This window comes from Cyrtonyx montezumae, unplaced genomic scaffold (genome assembly GCF_038088225.1).
Source record: "Cyrtonyx montezumae isolate F1298 unplaced genomic scaffold, pur_monq_1.0 scaffold_14, whole genome shotgun sequence".
NCBI classification, from domain to species: Eukaryota; Metazoa; Chordata; class Aves; order Galliformes; family Odontophoridae; genus Cyrtonyx; species Cyrtonyx montezumae.
In genome coordinates, this window is record NW_027071870.1 from 10,500,920 (window position 1) to 10,517,159 (window position 16,240).

The 16,240-nt window shown below is 42.0% G+C and overlaps 1 protein-coding gene across 10 annotated transcripts in view; it reads left to right on the forward strand.

Moving 5' to 3' along the window:
* Window positions 1-16,240, forward strand: part of SVIL (supervillin) — a 100,873-nt gene that overhangs the window by 16,580 nt on the left and 68,053 nt on the right. The window lies entirely within an intron of this gene.

Consider the following 16,240-nt stretch of genomic DNA (forward strand, 5'->3'; position numbering starts at 1 on the left):
GAGGGGTCTGGAAGCAAGCTGCTCCCCTTCCCGTGCCCAGGGCTGTGTGCCAGAGGGGCTAGGCTGTGTGCTCAGCTGCGGCCTGCTAGTGCTGCCAGGGTAGCAGAGCCAACCGCAGCCCTCAACCCAAGCTCTGGCTAGGTGGAGGAGGTCAGAAAAGTTAATTTGGATAAAATGTATGCCAGGAAGGGGGGTGTTGTTTTGCTAGTATTTGGCTTTCTATATTACAAGCCAACAGCCTCCAACCTGCTGACCCAACAATGAAAAATGGAGTCTTGTTGGGAATGGGTCAGCAGCAAATAGGATATATTGAAGGAGTGACTGTATTGTCCTCCATGGTCACTGGTGTTGTAGGTACAGCTTATCTGTGTCTGAACTTCCTTGAAGGCAGTTCTTCAGAAACTGTGAAAGATAAAAGTATGCTAAAACATCCCTTTCATGTGGCACTTTGGTTACATGCATCTTCAGTCACGTGGCTGGAGGCAGTTTTGTGTTCTGCTCTCAGTTTTTCAATACTAGAGACTAGCTGTAAAGCCCTTCCACCACTGCCACTGCCTGCTTTTGTAACCCATCTTAAGGATCTCAGGAGGTGTCCTGAAAACCCAAGGAGGATATGAGTCACCCTGCAACTGGTTTTGATGCAACAGATAGAGATAGACTGAGTGCGACCTCTGTGCCACAAAGGAAGTTAATATTAAAAGCTTCAACTGCTATATCATTTTAGTATTTGACCAAAACAGAGCAGCAGCAATACTCATAAAAAAAGCTTCTGATGTAGAACAAGACACAGGAAAAACTATAATCTAAGCGGAGCATAATGGAGTGCAATGGCGCTCAGTTCTAGGAAAGATAAGGGCTTTGTTTGTAGATTGGCTGTGCATCATGTAAGTGGCTTTTATTTATGACAGAAGTAACCGGCGTGCTCTGTAATGTCAGAATAAGAGGTATTAAAAATAGGAGTGGTTTAGCTATCAAATCCAGCCAGGAGTTGAACTTGTTGATCCTTATGGGTCCCTTCCAACTCAGGATAATCTATATTTGTAGCACCAGTAGATGGTGATGGATATTTCTATCCGTTGTTCTTACATAATGGAACCCAAAAGGGGTTCTGAGTTCTTTTTCTCACTATGGAACCCTACCTCTCAGTAAGGATAACAAGGAAATCGAAGTCCTGCTACAGTCCTTAAACTTGAAAACACGAGTATCCTGTATGAGTCTATGCTAGTTTATTTTCTTTGCGGTATAAAATATTAGAGCAAAATAAATAAATTCTGTGAGCAGGAGTAGTTAAGGTATGGAAAGAGAGACAAAACCTAAGTTTTGTCTTTGGGAAGAAGTCAAATTCTGTTGCGTTATTTAACAATGCAGCCACTGGATGTTCCTTTTCAGGTACTTGCCACAAAGTAGTGAACCTGGAATGCCCTCAGTGACACACTTTCACCCTTCAGAACAAAAAGTACAGCCACTGCCAGTGTATCACTAACACAAAGAAACAGCTGCTTGACTATCTACATAAAACAGGCTGGTATACACCAATGCAGATTTCTGTCATTCCTGGTGCTGATTCACCATGTTTGGAAGTCATTTTTCAACTTTACTTACCGAGCTGTCTGCCTTCTGCTTCTCTTTGCTTCCCAATTACAGGATGAGAAGACAGAATGGGTTAATAAGACATTTTCCATCATGGGTTTTGTGTTTGTTCTAACAAAGTGTTTTCTTACAGTCTATGGCTGAAACACAGCCCTACCTTGAAATATCAGAAACTGTGGCTGCTCTCATACTGTTCCTTATAATGACTTGCAAGAAGTAAAGATAATTCTTCATGATCAAAAAAGCTCCAAAAAAATAGGAGTAGCTGAGAACTTGAGAACTTACATATGCCAAAGTCTTTAATATTCTGGGTTTTTTTTTCCCTCTCTCGAGGGAGAAAAGTGTGAATTTGACTGTAAAAATGAAATTATGCTTTCCAAGCAAAATCCCTATATAGTGTCTTCTCTAAGAGCAGTCATCTCGTTTTGTTCAGCCTACATTAAATAACATTCTAGTTCTCTGGATCTTCTTGGATAGGGTTGTGTTATTTTACTGCATATTGTGAGCTAATGCAGCTCCTGGACTTTCTCCAGTCTTTGCTGTCTGAAGTATAGACTTTGGGTATAAGCTGCTGATTATGGTTTCAGACTTCCCAGGAAACGAAAATATAAAGAGCTGAAGAAAATGCTGCAGCTTTTCATAGTGATCTCATGCATGGCCACATGCTGTCAGGATGTTTTAGTTTCTTGTGCTGAGTTTTAATGCGGACATACTTTCCATAGGAGTTTAAAGCACTACTGTAGCTTGACTTGAAGCCATTGGCAAGCACAGACTTAAAAGATAGCATGAATGTCTTGAAATGTAGTCTTGACCGAGCTTTCTCTCTCTCTACTTGATTATTTAAGAACTTGAAGTCCAAGGAAGATGCATATGCTGAAGGACAATACGGATGTTCAGTTATTTATTTGGAGAAACCGCTGGGTTTTCTAGCTTTTCTGCTGCTTTCTTTTATTCAGTTTTTCCATTAGCACATATAAGAATCAGGCCAGTCATAGAGAGGCAGTGAAGAAAACAAACATCTTGCTTGGGCCTCCAAATCCTTTGTGTGGAGTGCTGATATATCAGTTCAGTAGTAAATGTGCCAGTACTGATGGTGCCGAAATAGTTTCCAAATGGCTCCTGGCAGCTCCTTCCTGTGGGAAGGAGGGCTGTTCTCATGCAGTAAAACAACCTTGTGCAGCAGGCTTTGTGAGCAGGGCACTAGCAATAAATGAGGTGGGTTTCTGTGGATTTCTTGTGTGACTGCCCCATACATGTTTGTGAAGTTTGTATCTTGCTACACTACAGTGCTTGGATCAGGAACTGAGGCTGTAGTTAGCTGTGGCTGTGATAGCTTGGCTCATGATGGACATTTTAACAACATAATTTCTCAGAGTTGAGGTAGTCTTAATATTTCCTACAGGTTGCTACCTCTCATTGTATCAGAAATAGGGTTGCCAGCAGGAGTAGGGAGGTGATCATCTCTCTGTACTCAGCACTGGCGAGGCTGCATCTTGAGTACCGTGTTCAGTTTTGAGCCCCTCACCACAAGAACGACATCGAGGCCCTGGAGTGTGTCCAGACAAGGGTAACAAAGCTGTGAGAGGCCTGGAGCACAAGGCTGATGGAGAGTGGCTGAGGGAGCTGGGATTGTTCAGTCTGGAGGAGACTCTGGTGACCTTACTGTTCTCTATAACTACTTGAAGGGAGGTTGTGGTGAGGTGTGGGTCAGTCTCTTCTCCCATGTAACTAGCAATAGGATTAGAAGGAATGGCTTCAAGTTGCACCAGGGGGCATTCAGGCTGGACATTAGGAAATACTTCTTCTCTGAGAGTGGTCAAGCACTGGAATGGGCTGCCCAGTGAGGAGATGGAGTCACAGTCTTTGGAGATGTTCAAGAAGCATTTAGGTGTTGTACTGAGGGACGTGGTTTAGTGGGTTGTAGGTTGACATTGGACTGGATGATCTAAGAGGTCTCTTCCAACCTTGATGATTCTATGATTTTTTCCCAAGACTGCCAGGACTTGAATTTGGGGCAGATGTTGCAGGTGGGAAGTCATGCTGCAGGGAGCTGTTTCCCTGCTGGGTTCTACAGCCCATGCTGAGCTCTGTCCCCTGCTATCTGAGTGCTGCTGCTGCCTTGCCTGAGCTGGTGAAACACTTAGCTCAGCAGCAGGCTGAAGCCACACATGATGTGCTCTGGTGAGTGTGGATTTGCAGCATCACCTGGCACAGGACTGTACCCCGCTGTGCCCTGTGGATTAAGAAACACTTTGTGGTTTGTGTCTGTGATTTACCTGATACTGTACTGCTTCTCAGGATTGTTTTTCCATTCTCTGGGACAAGTAATGCTGTAGGTATATTTTTAAAACTGTGGCTATAAGGTCTGCCTTTGCAATGACCTAGTCCAGACTTAGCAATATAAAATTCTTTCTAAAACTGGTTGTTACTGTATTACTGTAATAACTGGTGGCCATCAAGACGTCCAGAGAGTCCTTCATTCTTTCCAACTCTAATTTGTTCAAGCTGGCTCTTCTCTCTCCTCTAAGGGATGTCTCTTTTTCCATTACACATGCTGAGTGCCTCTCTTCCATCAGCACAGCATTCCTTTGGTGCTATTCATGGGACAAACAAGTTGACTGATGAAGGGAATTTACCTGCAAAAAAACAGTGTCCAAGATTATCTGCATGCTCGCGCCGTGACCTGCAGTTGTTGGCATGCTCTGTAGCTTGTTGCTGAAGCTCAACTTCGTATGCTCCGAGTTGGTTCAGCTCTCACAAATGCTGTAGCTCAGCATACCTTCAGTTTCCCGTGTGCAGATCTCACCTACTGAAGGGGAGGGTAAGTATTGAGTCTGCTGGATTGGACCTAGAGAAGGTGTCCTGGTTTGGAGCCACGAAGGTGGGACTGGGTGTGATGGGGAAGTCTGCAGTAGGAGCTGGGGAAGAGATGGGGGAGAAATTGAAGTCAATTGGAAAGCACTAATGAACACAGATGTGGCAGGGTTACCAATAGGATAGGGGTGCAGGAGGAAGGTAGAGATATAAGGAAAGCAGCAAGAATAAAAGCCAAAAGAGAGGAACTAGCAAGGGTAAGAGCTAGGGAAGTGAAAGGAGTGTGGCTGGGAATTTAAGAATGTGTCTTTAATCTCAGAAAGACTGGTGCAATCCGGGGCAGCTGAGCTACTCCATGTAGGATGCACTGTGGAGTAGCAGAGCAGACTTAGTGGTGTCAACTTTATGTTCTCAAGGTGTCCTAGGGAATCTTCTTGGAAAAGCATAATGAACCACTCAACTTCTTTCATTTGTAGGATCTCTGTTTTCTCTGATCACTGCATTTCATTTTAACAAACCAGTGATATTTTGCATTTAATCAAGTTTAAAGCAGGGGAAGAACCACTTCATTATCTCACTAAGCCCCTATTTTTCTTCAGTCCAGAGATGTCCCTGCAACACATAGCTGTTGGTTACATGGCAGATGTATTTCCGCTCATGGGCAATTGAGTGGGAGTTGACTCTTGTAAGTTCACTGGAGGAAGTGTCCTGGCTTGGTGGGGGGGAAAGCCCACACCTATTCAGCCTTGATTTAAAGCAGAGGACTTATGTGACTCATTCATTACTCTGTTCTTTAGTTGTCACCTTTGATATGCATAGATTTTTCTTAAGTAGCCTTCCAACTTAATTCTTGAAGAGGATCGAGTTCTCAGTCCTAGCTCTGTACCACTTAGATACAGCTGAGTCAAAGATCTGTGCTTTGCCTTGAGCAATAAAAAAGTCATGCTTTCTGGTGGAGGTGACTTCTGGACCCAGCACTTAAGATTATCAGCATACAGATACAAAAATGTTAGTTGTCTTTTTTTCCTTTTTTTTTTTCTGTTTTACAATGGATAAGATACTCCCATATTTCTAAACAGACCCCAAAATTGCTACCTAAAGTGTGATTTTGGAATTCTTAATGTCTGTGAGCAGAGATGGACAGTGTGAATGTTACAATGGGAAAATGTCAGCTATTACTTTACCTGTTTGAAATTAAAACTGCAAAAGCGTAAAAGCCTTTGGAAAGTATTTCCTAGTGTGCAGTTGCAAAAATGGCCCTAAATTAACAGGTGCCAAATTATCACCTGTGAGAGTGTAACAGTGGCTTTCTGGATGTGTCTGAATTGTTGGAGGTTCTCCTTTTTAATCAAAAAGGAGTTCTCCCTGGTACTTGGGGTTTGTTAGTGTGTATTCTGAGAAACTAGAAAAATCTTGAAGTCTTGAAATCCGTTTCTGTTAGAAAGTAGTGCAAGCCTGGTAGATTTTGTTGGTGTTAATTGTGACTGATCCCATAGTCCAGTGTTATTCTTTGTAAGACTGTGTTGACAGGTCTGTCTAATGCATGCACACACCAATCCATCTCATTCCCTGTGAGTTATTTACTTTTGTACAGCTTTTGTTATTAATACTACATAGTAATGAGAACATACTGTGCTGCTGATCTAAGCAAATTGCGCACAGAGTGAGTTAGCTTATTTTTAGGACTACTGATGTGTAATTATTCCTGGCTCTTTATTGAACGTGCCCCATTTCTTTGGATTAGCGAGGTGTATTTTAGCAGAAAATCAGCAGTTCTGAGCCAGGGTCTGTGAGTGCATCTGGGCACGGCTTCATCCTGAGATGATAATGGCTGAGCTTATGCAGCACCAGCATGATTCACAGCTCTATTGCTTAATGCACACTACTGAAAGAGCGAGTCACCAAATATGCTCTCAGTTTCAATCTGACAGTGTGAATGTGGGGGCTGTTGTGAGAACTGGGCATACCTGCAGCAGTTTGATTTCTTTCACTGGGGTGATAATCATGGCTCAGTTTTAATCACTGTGTTGGAGGTCTTTCTAGCTGTGAGAAGCATGGCCCCTAAATGCTTTCTTCCATACATCTAGCATTTGGTAGGCACTGAACAGTGTTTGCTCAGTCCTTCAGAGCTGTGGGACCGAGTTCCACATTTCAAGGACTAAATTTCCCAGGGTGGTAGGCAGCATCCCCTGCACTGCCTGCTGTGTGCACCACAGACGTGTACTGATGGGACAGCCAGACTGTGGCCTCAGCAGCACGCTCACCAGTGATGCTTCATTCAAGGCAGCAGAGCACTTAGAAGATTGGATGCCAATTTTAGAAATATCAGGGTACAAGCAGCATTTGAACTGCCTCTGTACTTTACTGCTCAGTGCCAGACAGGGCGTGGAGCTGTGTCTGCACTGAAGTGCTGCCTGCTGGCAGCAGCGGGCAGAGGTGACCTGTGCTCTGTGGCCCGGCATGGCCTCGGGCAGGTGCTGTGCTTCCTGCACAGCCTCTGCTCTTTGAAAGAGGAGAGCTGTCCAAATCTAGTCTCTTGAAATTACCTGGGGAGTGAGGGAGGAGTTAGCCAGCATTACAAAAGAGGCACCAAGCAGCAGGTTTTTTTGCTAGATAGTTCTTTTGGAGAGAGCAGATTGTTACTTTTGAAGCCATCTGTCTGAATTGCAGCAAATCTCACCATAACTGATCAACAGTATTAAATAATTTAATAGTAGCATTCAAATGAGTGTCTGTGCTTTGCTTTTATCTCGTTCATTTGGTTTCTGTGCTTGACAAGTACCTGCCTGGTGGCTGGCTGCACCCGCGCTGCTGGCCTACTTTTGAGCGATTCATGTAGTGAGAAACCCCATTATTTCAGCAGCTAGCAATCCTAAACAGTGCTGTATGGAAAGCCACCCCACAGCTGCCCACAGGCTCGTGCTGCCCTTGGCTCACCCCAAGCTACATGGCTGCTTCTCCCACCCCGTGCTGTGGAAACCTGAGGTGGGCGGGCGACCACAAGGTAAGCACTGGGTGACCCATAAGGCAGCACAGAGCTCAGCGTGGCCTTATTAGGCTGTGGCAATGGTGTCTGGGGACAGGATGTGCTGCAGGGCAGTGAGGAGCGCGCAGCCCGGAACAGATCCAGCCCAGGCCCCGAGGGACACGGCCCAGTACTGCCATGTGCTGCGCCTGGAGGAGCTGCATCCTGCTAGAGTTGGCTCAGGAAATCCTCCAGTGTAAATCCTTGCAATTGCAGCTCTCTTTCCTGAAGTATTTCTCACAGATTCAGTTATATCCTAAGATTCACATTGCTGTCCCACATATTGAATGCCTTGCGGTGGCCGTTTAAAGTCTGCGTTCGTTCTTTGTCATGCTGTGTGGTTTTAGGCATGCACCTGAACTAAGAGGAGTGTTTTGTTTTTGTGGCTTCAGGACTGTTTCTGCTCTCCTGCAGTTTATGCCCTTTATTGGAGGGCTGTATTTTGTTGCCTAAAGCAATGCTCCTGTTCCCAGGAGCGGGGCAGTGCTGGCAGCTGTTGCCTGTGTACAGACCAGGAGTCAACGAGGTTTCATCATACTCCCCTTCTAAAAGCTGACTTTTATGTGGACAAAGGCTTAAAAAACAAGTCTGTGTTATTCCTTCAGTGAAATCCCCCTAGATTTAGTCAAGTTTAGTACAGCCAGGTAATGTGCAGCTCTGGTAAGGCTCTTCAGGTCTGAAGCTGATTGCCTTGCTGTTATTGATCAGCAACCCACTGAGCACTGTGCACACCTGGGGTCTTTGCAGGGAGTTTGGGAGCTCATGTGGGCAATAGAGAGAAAAGGTCTTGGCTGCTTTGAGTTTAAAGCAGCTCTCCAGGGGAGTTGCTCCAGAAATGCAACATCACTGTGCTAAAGATTTCCTTTCTTCCTGAATTTGTGCTTAGCAGTGCTGGATGCAAATTAAACCTCATGTATGTGCTTATTCAGAGTGACATTTTTTTCAGTGGTGGGGCTTGTACTTGAGCTGTGTCACCTTGACCATCAGCACTAGAATAGGCCATATTTTTGTTTGTTTGTTTTACTGAATATTTAATTTGCTGGGAAAGCATTGCAACATGCTATAAACAGGATGGGAGCTGGATCTAGATTTGTTGTCCACAAGATTGTTTTTTTGTCTTGAGGCTTAAAAGTGAGTTATATTTCAAGGTAAGTATGCAGGGCTATGAAGTGGTCTGTGAAATATCACATCACTGTGGTAAACAATATCAATGCCTTCCTTAGATGACTATCGAGAAGAGCCAAGGAACTTTGTTATAAATTCTTTCTTGTGGTATGCATGCTTCTCTGCTCCCTTTTTGGGCTTTAAATGTGAGCCGATGGAGCAGCCAGGAGGAATCTTGGTAGCATGGCTGTGCTTTTAATGTCTCTTTACTGCTCAGGACCACTTGCTGCTGTAGGCAAGGAGACAGCCCTGTGCGGGCTGTGTTGCAATCTGGTGAAAGCTTTCTGGAGATAGAAGAGACTGTAGTTGACTCAAGATGAAGAAACCTGTCCTAGACAACTTGGTAGGAGAACAGGATCCCTACAAGCAGTCCCTCTTTTGTACCCTTGGTCATTGCAACAAGATGGGGAAACCTGTCCTAGACAACTTGATAGGAGAACAGGATCCCTACAAGCAGTCCCTCTTTTGTACCCTTGGTCATTGCAACAGCAAAGCTGTCATGCACTGCACTAGTAAACAAGAGGCTGCTGCCTATGACATGATGTTGATGGTGTTTGCAGAGGCTGACCCTGTGCCTCTACAATCTGACTGCAGCTTCTTTACGTCAGGCTCTGGTGCAAAATGCTTAGCCTTTATTTTGCTAGGCAAAACCTCTTTTTCCTACAAGTTCTTAGACTGCTTGGTTACACAAATTGCACATCCTGCTGGGACAGGAGCTCCTCCCATATCCCTTGTTTCCAGCAGTTTGCTCAGTACGTCCTTAATGGTGGTGCACACTTGATGTGCTCTTTTACAGATTCAGGCTTACAGATACAAAGTCTGATTCATTTTAGATAAACCCTATGCCTCACTGGTGTGTTTGATTACCACAAGTGAGAGGAGTGTATGGACCTCCAGCATCCTCCTAGGAGCTAGTCTAAAGAGGAAAACCTTGAAGGTGTTTATATTTGCTTCAGTCTCAACATAGTGTTTGATAAACAGTGATCCAAGTTGTGGGAACGTCAGTGAGAATCACCTTTGCATTTCCGAATAAGAAATGTGTTGTAGATTGAAAGGGGTACCAGAATCTCCTTTTAGGACTAATTAACTGCTAAAATTAATGGGTTGGCTGAAATTTTGTTAAATCTGAAATAGTAATCAGTCTGAAAGCTTTTCTTAGAATACACATTTTCCACAGCATCAGTAAACACATGGTACCAAAATATGATCCATATTTTTTAACACATCTGTTGCCTTACACCAAAAATGCTTAGTTCTCTTTATGACTGTTACTAATCAGCTTTTCTGATCTTTGCATGTGACCTGCTTTAAATTGTCACACAGGTGATGTGATGCTGACATTTATTTGAAGACTTGTCCAAAACAAGTCTTCAACATGTAAGTGTGAAAAAGAAAAGTGGTAAGGATTAAACTTGGTTCCTGCTGGAGAGATGGCACCACATCAGGAAACTTTATCCTAATTTAAGTCTTTATAAATGACTTCATTTAGAAAAGAATTTCACTTGTTTGTGAACCAGGGGCTTTGGGTTGAGATGACAAAACCCACTGGTGCTGCCAATCCCAGATACACTGTATTTGCAAGCAAGGATACTTGAAGATGACTTGAGGCCTTAACTTGCTGTTAAGTGATTATACTGTGTAAGTTATCTCCTGTTAGATTTTTTGATGTGTCTTTAGCTTTAGGTTAAATCATTTCTTGAAAACTTTGGCAGAACTCACTGGAGAGTGGGGAAAAGGAGAGATAAGAAAAGGGAGGTTCTCCCAGTGCCGCAGTGCTTACATTTAAAAATACATACCCATGGGCTGAAAATCATCTGGGTATGCTTGGGTGTGTGCGTGGCCTGGAGTCTGGGAAGGGTCAGGTGGAGGGAGGGATGGAAAAGAGTCGTCTAGTTTAGTCCTTTCTTCTAACCTTCATTCCTGAGCTCATCCACAGCCTCTCAGATCTCAACACTGCTTACTTGGACTTGCTATTCCAAGTGCATTCTCTATCTATCTATCTATCTATCTATCTATCTATCTATCTATCTATCTATCTATCTATCTATCTATCTCTATTCTCCTATCCAGGAGAAGAATAGCGGAGTAAAATTCATGAGCTTCTTTCGACCTCACTCTACGAAGCATAGATACAAATATTATTTCATCATCTTGTTTATACAGATCATCTCAGTTTTCCATGCTGCTTGGTCTCGTGTTTACCTAAATAGCATGTTTGCTGAAAGTTTCTTTGCAATCACTGTAGTGGTTTGTTTTTTGTTTTTTTTCCCCTCAGCATTCTTGATTAAAAAAAAAAAAAAAAATTTTTTTTTTAGACTTTCTTCAAACAGCTGTCATGGGCTTTCTTTGATTTTTGTTTTCATCATAACTGCAAGTCACAACGAAGTATCTGGTTCTCCTTATTGCAGGGAACACATCTAAATATAAATTCCTATGTGATCAAAATTTAGAAATAAAAAGGCTTGATCTTAGTGGGACCTGATCCATAACTCTCCAGTGCTATGGGGCTGGCAGCCCTGTAAGTTGGGAACAGCTTTGCAAGCTGTTTAAACTCCAACTTTGATTACAATTATTAGTTTTGCCAGACAAAAGGAAGATATTTTCCTTCTCTTCCTGTGGGATGCTTCGGAACAGCATTTAGCTGCCAGCTGGTGTTTCGTGAGCAGTCTCAGACTGGAAATGTATGCGTGCTTAACCTCCAGCTCTTTGCCCAGATGACTGCAAACTTCACCTCCAGCTGGGTTTGCCCCCCTTTCCAACAGCTCAACTGTTTTTGTTTGCTTATGTTGGAGGCTACAAAAGCTCAGAAATTAATGATGGCAGGGGTGGACAAGAACATTACTACTGATTTGCAACAGCCTTGATAATGTAGTTTGGCTGAGCATACTTCTAGGTCTTGGAGTTGAGATTGCTTTAAAGGAGAAAAGGCTCTTCATCCTTCCTTCCTCAAGTACTTGGAGATGGATTTTTTTCTTCTGGGAAAGACTTCCTCTCAAACCCACTGTTTCCAAACAGGCAGCAAAAACCTAAATCCAAGACTTATAACTTTATAAGACTGTTTGACCCTTCTGACTTACTGTTTTTACCAAGGTGTCTTCTCCACTCCTAAAGCTGATTAAGGGTCAGCACAGAGATCTCTCTTCCAATAGGAGACCTTTTGAGATACTCCTTTTTGATGGAAAGGCAGGTCAGTATGCAGACTGACCTATGTGAAGTGCATAGCCTTGGTGTAATATCTTAAGGCTCCAGCTCCTCATGACTTTAAGACCTTTAACACTGATAGCAGCATTGGCACACAGCCTTTGTCTTGAGGAGAAGCTGATGTCACCCTATGGTTGCAGGTTGTGTGCTGTATCAGATTTTCCATTTTTCCATGCTTCTGTGTGCTTTACCTTTTACACATGCTTCACCAGAATGATGCTGGAGACCTACAGCAGTGAGATGTGGAAGCCTGGCCTTCCCTCTACAAATGCAACGGTGCACCCATCTTCTCTGCCTTATGAGACAGCACAGGCATGGGGGTGATGTTTGAGCTGAGCTAGCCTCCTTTGATAGCCAGAGATTTTGCTCCGGTACCTTCAGGAAAGCATACACAAAAAATAGAAGGGAATGTTAATATGATTGTGGTCATACCAGTGAGTCACTAAGACTAAGCTGTCAAGTCTAACTTCTTCACCAACCTTTCTAAAGACCATGGTCATGAGATTTATCAAATTATAATTTCTTATCTGTGTTTTATGGAAAAAAGCCCACACCTTATTGTGTACTGAGTGAGTTACAGGTGCTTAAAAATGCTGCAGGTAGTAATACACTCATTTCATGAAGTCAAGCAAGAAGTTTTCATATGAGTAGTATTCATAGAGGCAGAGTTCGGACTATAACGTCCACAGGAGGTGCTTACTAGCAGTTTGTGTTACCTCCACACTTGCTATCTCATTTGTGTTTTAAGCACATCACCATGTATGTCTAGGCCATAACGTAGGTTTTAAGGTTAATGGCAAGTTTTCAACAGGTGTTGACATTACATTTTTTGTCACTACTTTTAGATTTTCTAGGGCTGGTACAGCTGGTCCATGCAGCACAGCAGTGTTTGGGTTCCTGTTCTGTGTAATAGTGCTGTAGTGGTTAGAATTAAATGCAAGAGTTAGTAAGGTTACAAGCAGAGAGAAAAACAGGGTGCATGCTATCAGAGTATGTATTGCTTGGGGAATTAGTTGGCTTCAGTGACACGTCCTAAGTTTTGGACTATTCTTGCTTGAGGGAGCTCTATACAGTTGAAAGATCAACCAATAATCATGCTTTTGTTAAAGCCACTCAAGATTGGTAATAATTAAAAATAAAATAGCAGTAACATTAGACAATACAGAGTGGATATTCTTACGTACATTGTAAGAACCCGTTAGCATGAAAAGCTGTGGTTTTGATAACCTAGAGAAGCTATCTACAGCTTCACAGTGAGCCAATTAATACTGTTAGTTTTTCCATGGATTATATTTTTCACTTGTAGTTTCTTTCACAGCATTGGTGCTTATATTTTTGCTGGTATGTGGACATTTCAAGCACGGATCAGGGTTCTGATATAACAGGTGCCATAAAAATGGGTAAGCCAAGTTAAGAACTTCTGTTTCTAGATTTTTTCAGTGTCCTAAGAACGTCATCCTTGTGATGAGTTTGCTGCTGCTGGCTAAAATCTCTCTGAAGATAACGAACAAGTGTGTTTGGGACAGAAAAGCCAGCAGGCAGCTTCTGTCCTCTGTTGGATGCAGTTCAGTGTGTGGGTCTGTCTCGGTCAGGTATTTATGTGGTTGGCTGGGATGTCCAGGTAGAGCTGTGGAAGGCTGAGCCAGGGCTCTTGCCCCATTTTGAACAAACACTTCCAGACTTCCACAATGAGCTGTAAAGAATTCTGACTCCTCTCTTGGATTGAAAACCCATCAAATCTGTTTAATAAAAAAAATGGTAGCTAGACAGACAGTACTTGTGCAATTTTACACCTTCTGTCTCAAATGAAAATATTTTGAGCTGCAGTGTCTGTTCTTAAAATCCCCACCCCCACCAGTAGTTTTGCTCACATGTTATCCATAAATCTTGTCTGTTTTAAACGTTCCAACTAATAGTTGGGCAAAACGTTTAGCATAATGATATGATTAACAGAGTCCATTTTTTGGCAGCTTGGATGCAGTTTTTCTTCAGCAAGCATTGCAGCTTATCCTGAGCAGAGATGGAGAGGCATTATTCTTTTTGCAGAATTCTTTCTTTTTATATGAAGATTTAGATGTTCTGCGTTCATCTTGCAGGAATATAACGTGTGATTTGGCTGCATCTTTGAAGTGGGTGATATTATAAATCTTCCAATCACCATTGCCCAATCTGTTTTAGCATTCATGTGCCTAATTTCTGTTTGTAATCTGATTACTGGCTTGAGCTGCTCCAGCTTGCAGCCTATTGCTATGCATTTACTGTACTCCCCGGGACGCAGTAGCCTGACAGCTCCAGTCCTGTGCTATGAAAAAATCTCTACATGATATTGCTCAGACAGGCCTAGGGCTGTGGCTGGTTGGGAATTAGCTGCTGTTGTAGTTTCTCTTTGCTGAGTCCTTTGTTTGTACAACCATGTTCCGAAATCCTTGGATCTCCAGCTATTTGGGAAATGTTAAACACGCTGAGGAGCAAGGTAAGAGTTCCAAGTAGATAGGGGAAATGCAGTTTGTTTGTGTGCTTTTAATCTCTCGTACAGTTGCATGTGTAAATATTGTTTGACTGGATCTCCTTCAGCTACTTTAGTGATCAGTATGCAGTTAGTCACTTTGGCTGTTTCATTATTTCCTAAAGGACACTTTTGAAAGATCCGATTAGATGGATCTTCTAATTAGCTTAGCTTGCTACCGACTTAGGGCTTTTAAATATAGCAAATAGCAGTGCAAGGTTGCATCTGGATTTTTTTTTAATTCAGCATTTTTCATTTCCTATGTATTAAACTGGGGACAGTGGTTTTATCTATTAGTTTGCCCCCTTGGGGGGAGGAAATAAGACTGAACAAAGGGTTAAACTTGTGAGCAAGTTCGATTTATGCTTCAGTAAATATACTCTCAATTTTAAATATAAATATTTAAAATTGTGCTAATAGGGTTATGTGTATGTTTATATTTCAGTGAAAGAAGGGACAAAATGATGTTGCAATGATTTTCTTTCTGTGTATCAGGTATTATGAGGGTTTCTTTAAATTAACCATTGAAATGAGACTGATGTTCATTTTGTGGGCTTATTTATTTCCTTTTGAAGCAGAATTATTTTTACTTTTTTTGTCTGCGCTTGTATTTAATCTTAAAGCTTCCATATTACAGTCAGTAAGTTTGATTGGACTTTAATCCTCCCACATGGGGTTTAATTTGAACAGGAGGAAATTCATAAAATATAAGAGCTGTGTAGCAGCACGTAGTTCTCTGTTTATTTGTGTGTGGGAAGAGAAGAGCTTACCCTACAAATTACAGCAGAGTTTTAAGAGGTTTTTGAGGCATAATAAATACGGTGTGTATGAATATTACTATGTGTATTTATTGGGGAGCAAGAGTCCTAAAAGCTTTAGTGCCCATCTGAGCAGCTTCTCTCCCACTGCAGTGTCGAAGGCTGCATTCTTCCCCTCTCGTATCCCCTCTTTATTTTTGGCCAGGGTAGAGAGCGTTTCTCTGTGGTCTACTTGAGGGCCTCGTGGTGGACAGCTGTTTTAGTGCCAGAAATTATAGGATGAGTGCTTATCCTGCTGAATGGCTGTGTGTTGAAGATATGCCTGGTTCTGATTAACTGAACTGACACCGAGTTGGGCTTGTTAAGCTGTGGCATGCTGTTCTCACAGTGATATAAACTTGCCTTTTTAGACATACTTACAGTAGTAGTATTATTTTCTTTCTAATGTCCTAGTGTAAAATGCATTGATTTATATACCATTAATAATGTTCCCTGAAATACTCTGTTTGGTCTGACAAGCTGTTTCTGTGTAATCTCTTGTGCTTTATTCTCCATTTGCTTGAGGAGAGAAAGTGAACATTAAGAAAAACAGGAAAAAGTTGCTTATTAGCAGCATTCTTCAGTGTTAACACAATTGCTTGAAATCTACAGTGACTTAGAGCAAATGCCAAAAAATGCCCTTCTGTACATTTTAAGCCTTATATATAGAAGACGTTAAACTTATTATTTAAAAAAGAAAAAAAAACAACATGGACCTGAAAAGGTGACAGAGTGGAAGAAATGGAAGAGCAAAGGAAGGACAAAAAGTTTTGAAAGCCATTGAAAGCCATTTCCTAAATTCAGGCTGATGTTGTCAGCTATAATAAGCTTTTTAAACCCTTTCTGCAAAAATAATAGACATCATACCTAGATTTTAAAATACAAACATATTTTTGCTTGCAAAACAATTTCTTTATTTAAATAATACAACAACATATAGCAAAATATATTGGCTGATTAACTCTTCCTTGAAATAGTTAAATCTGTGTTCTGCACTAGAGTTTGAAGGGTTATTGCTACTTTTGAATTGTTTTGAAGTTTTTGTCTGAAGAATAAGATGAATAATGGTTTATTGATTTTGAATCTTGGGGGTAGTTGGCTTCACACAAATGGAGAAGCCTATTTAAAAGCCATTTTCTCATC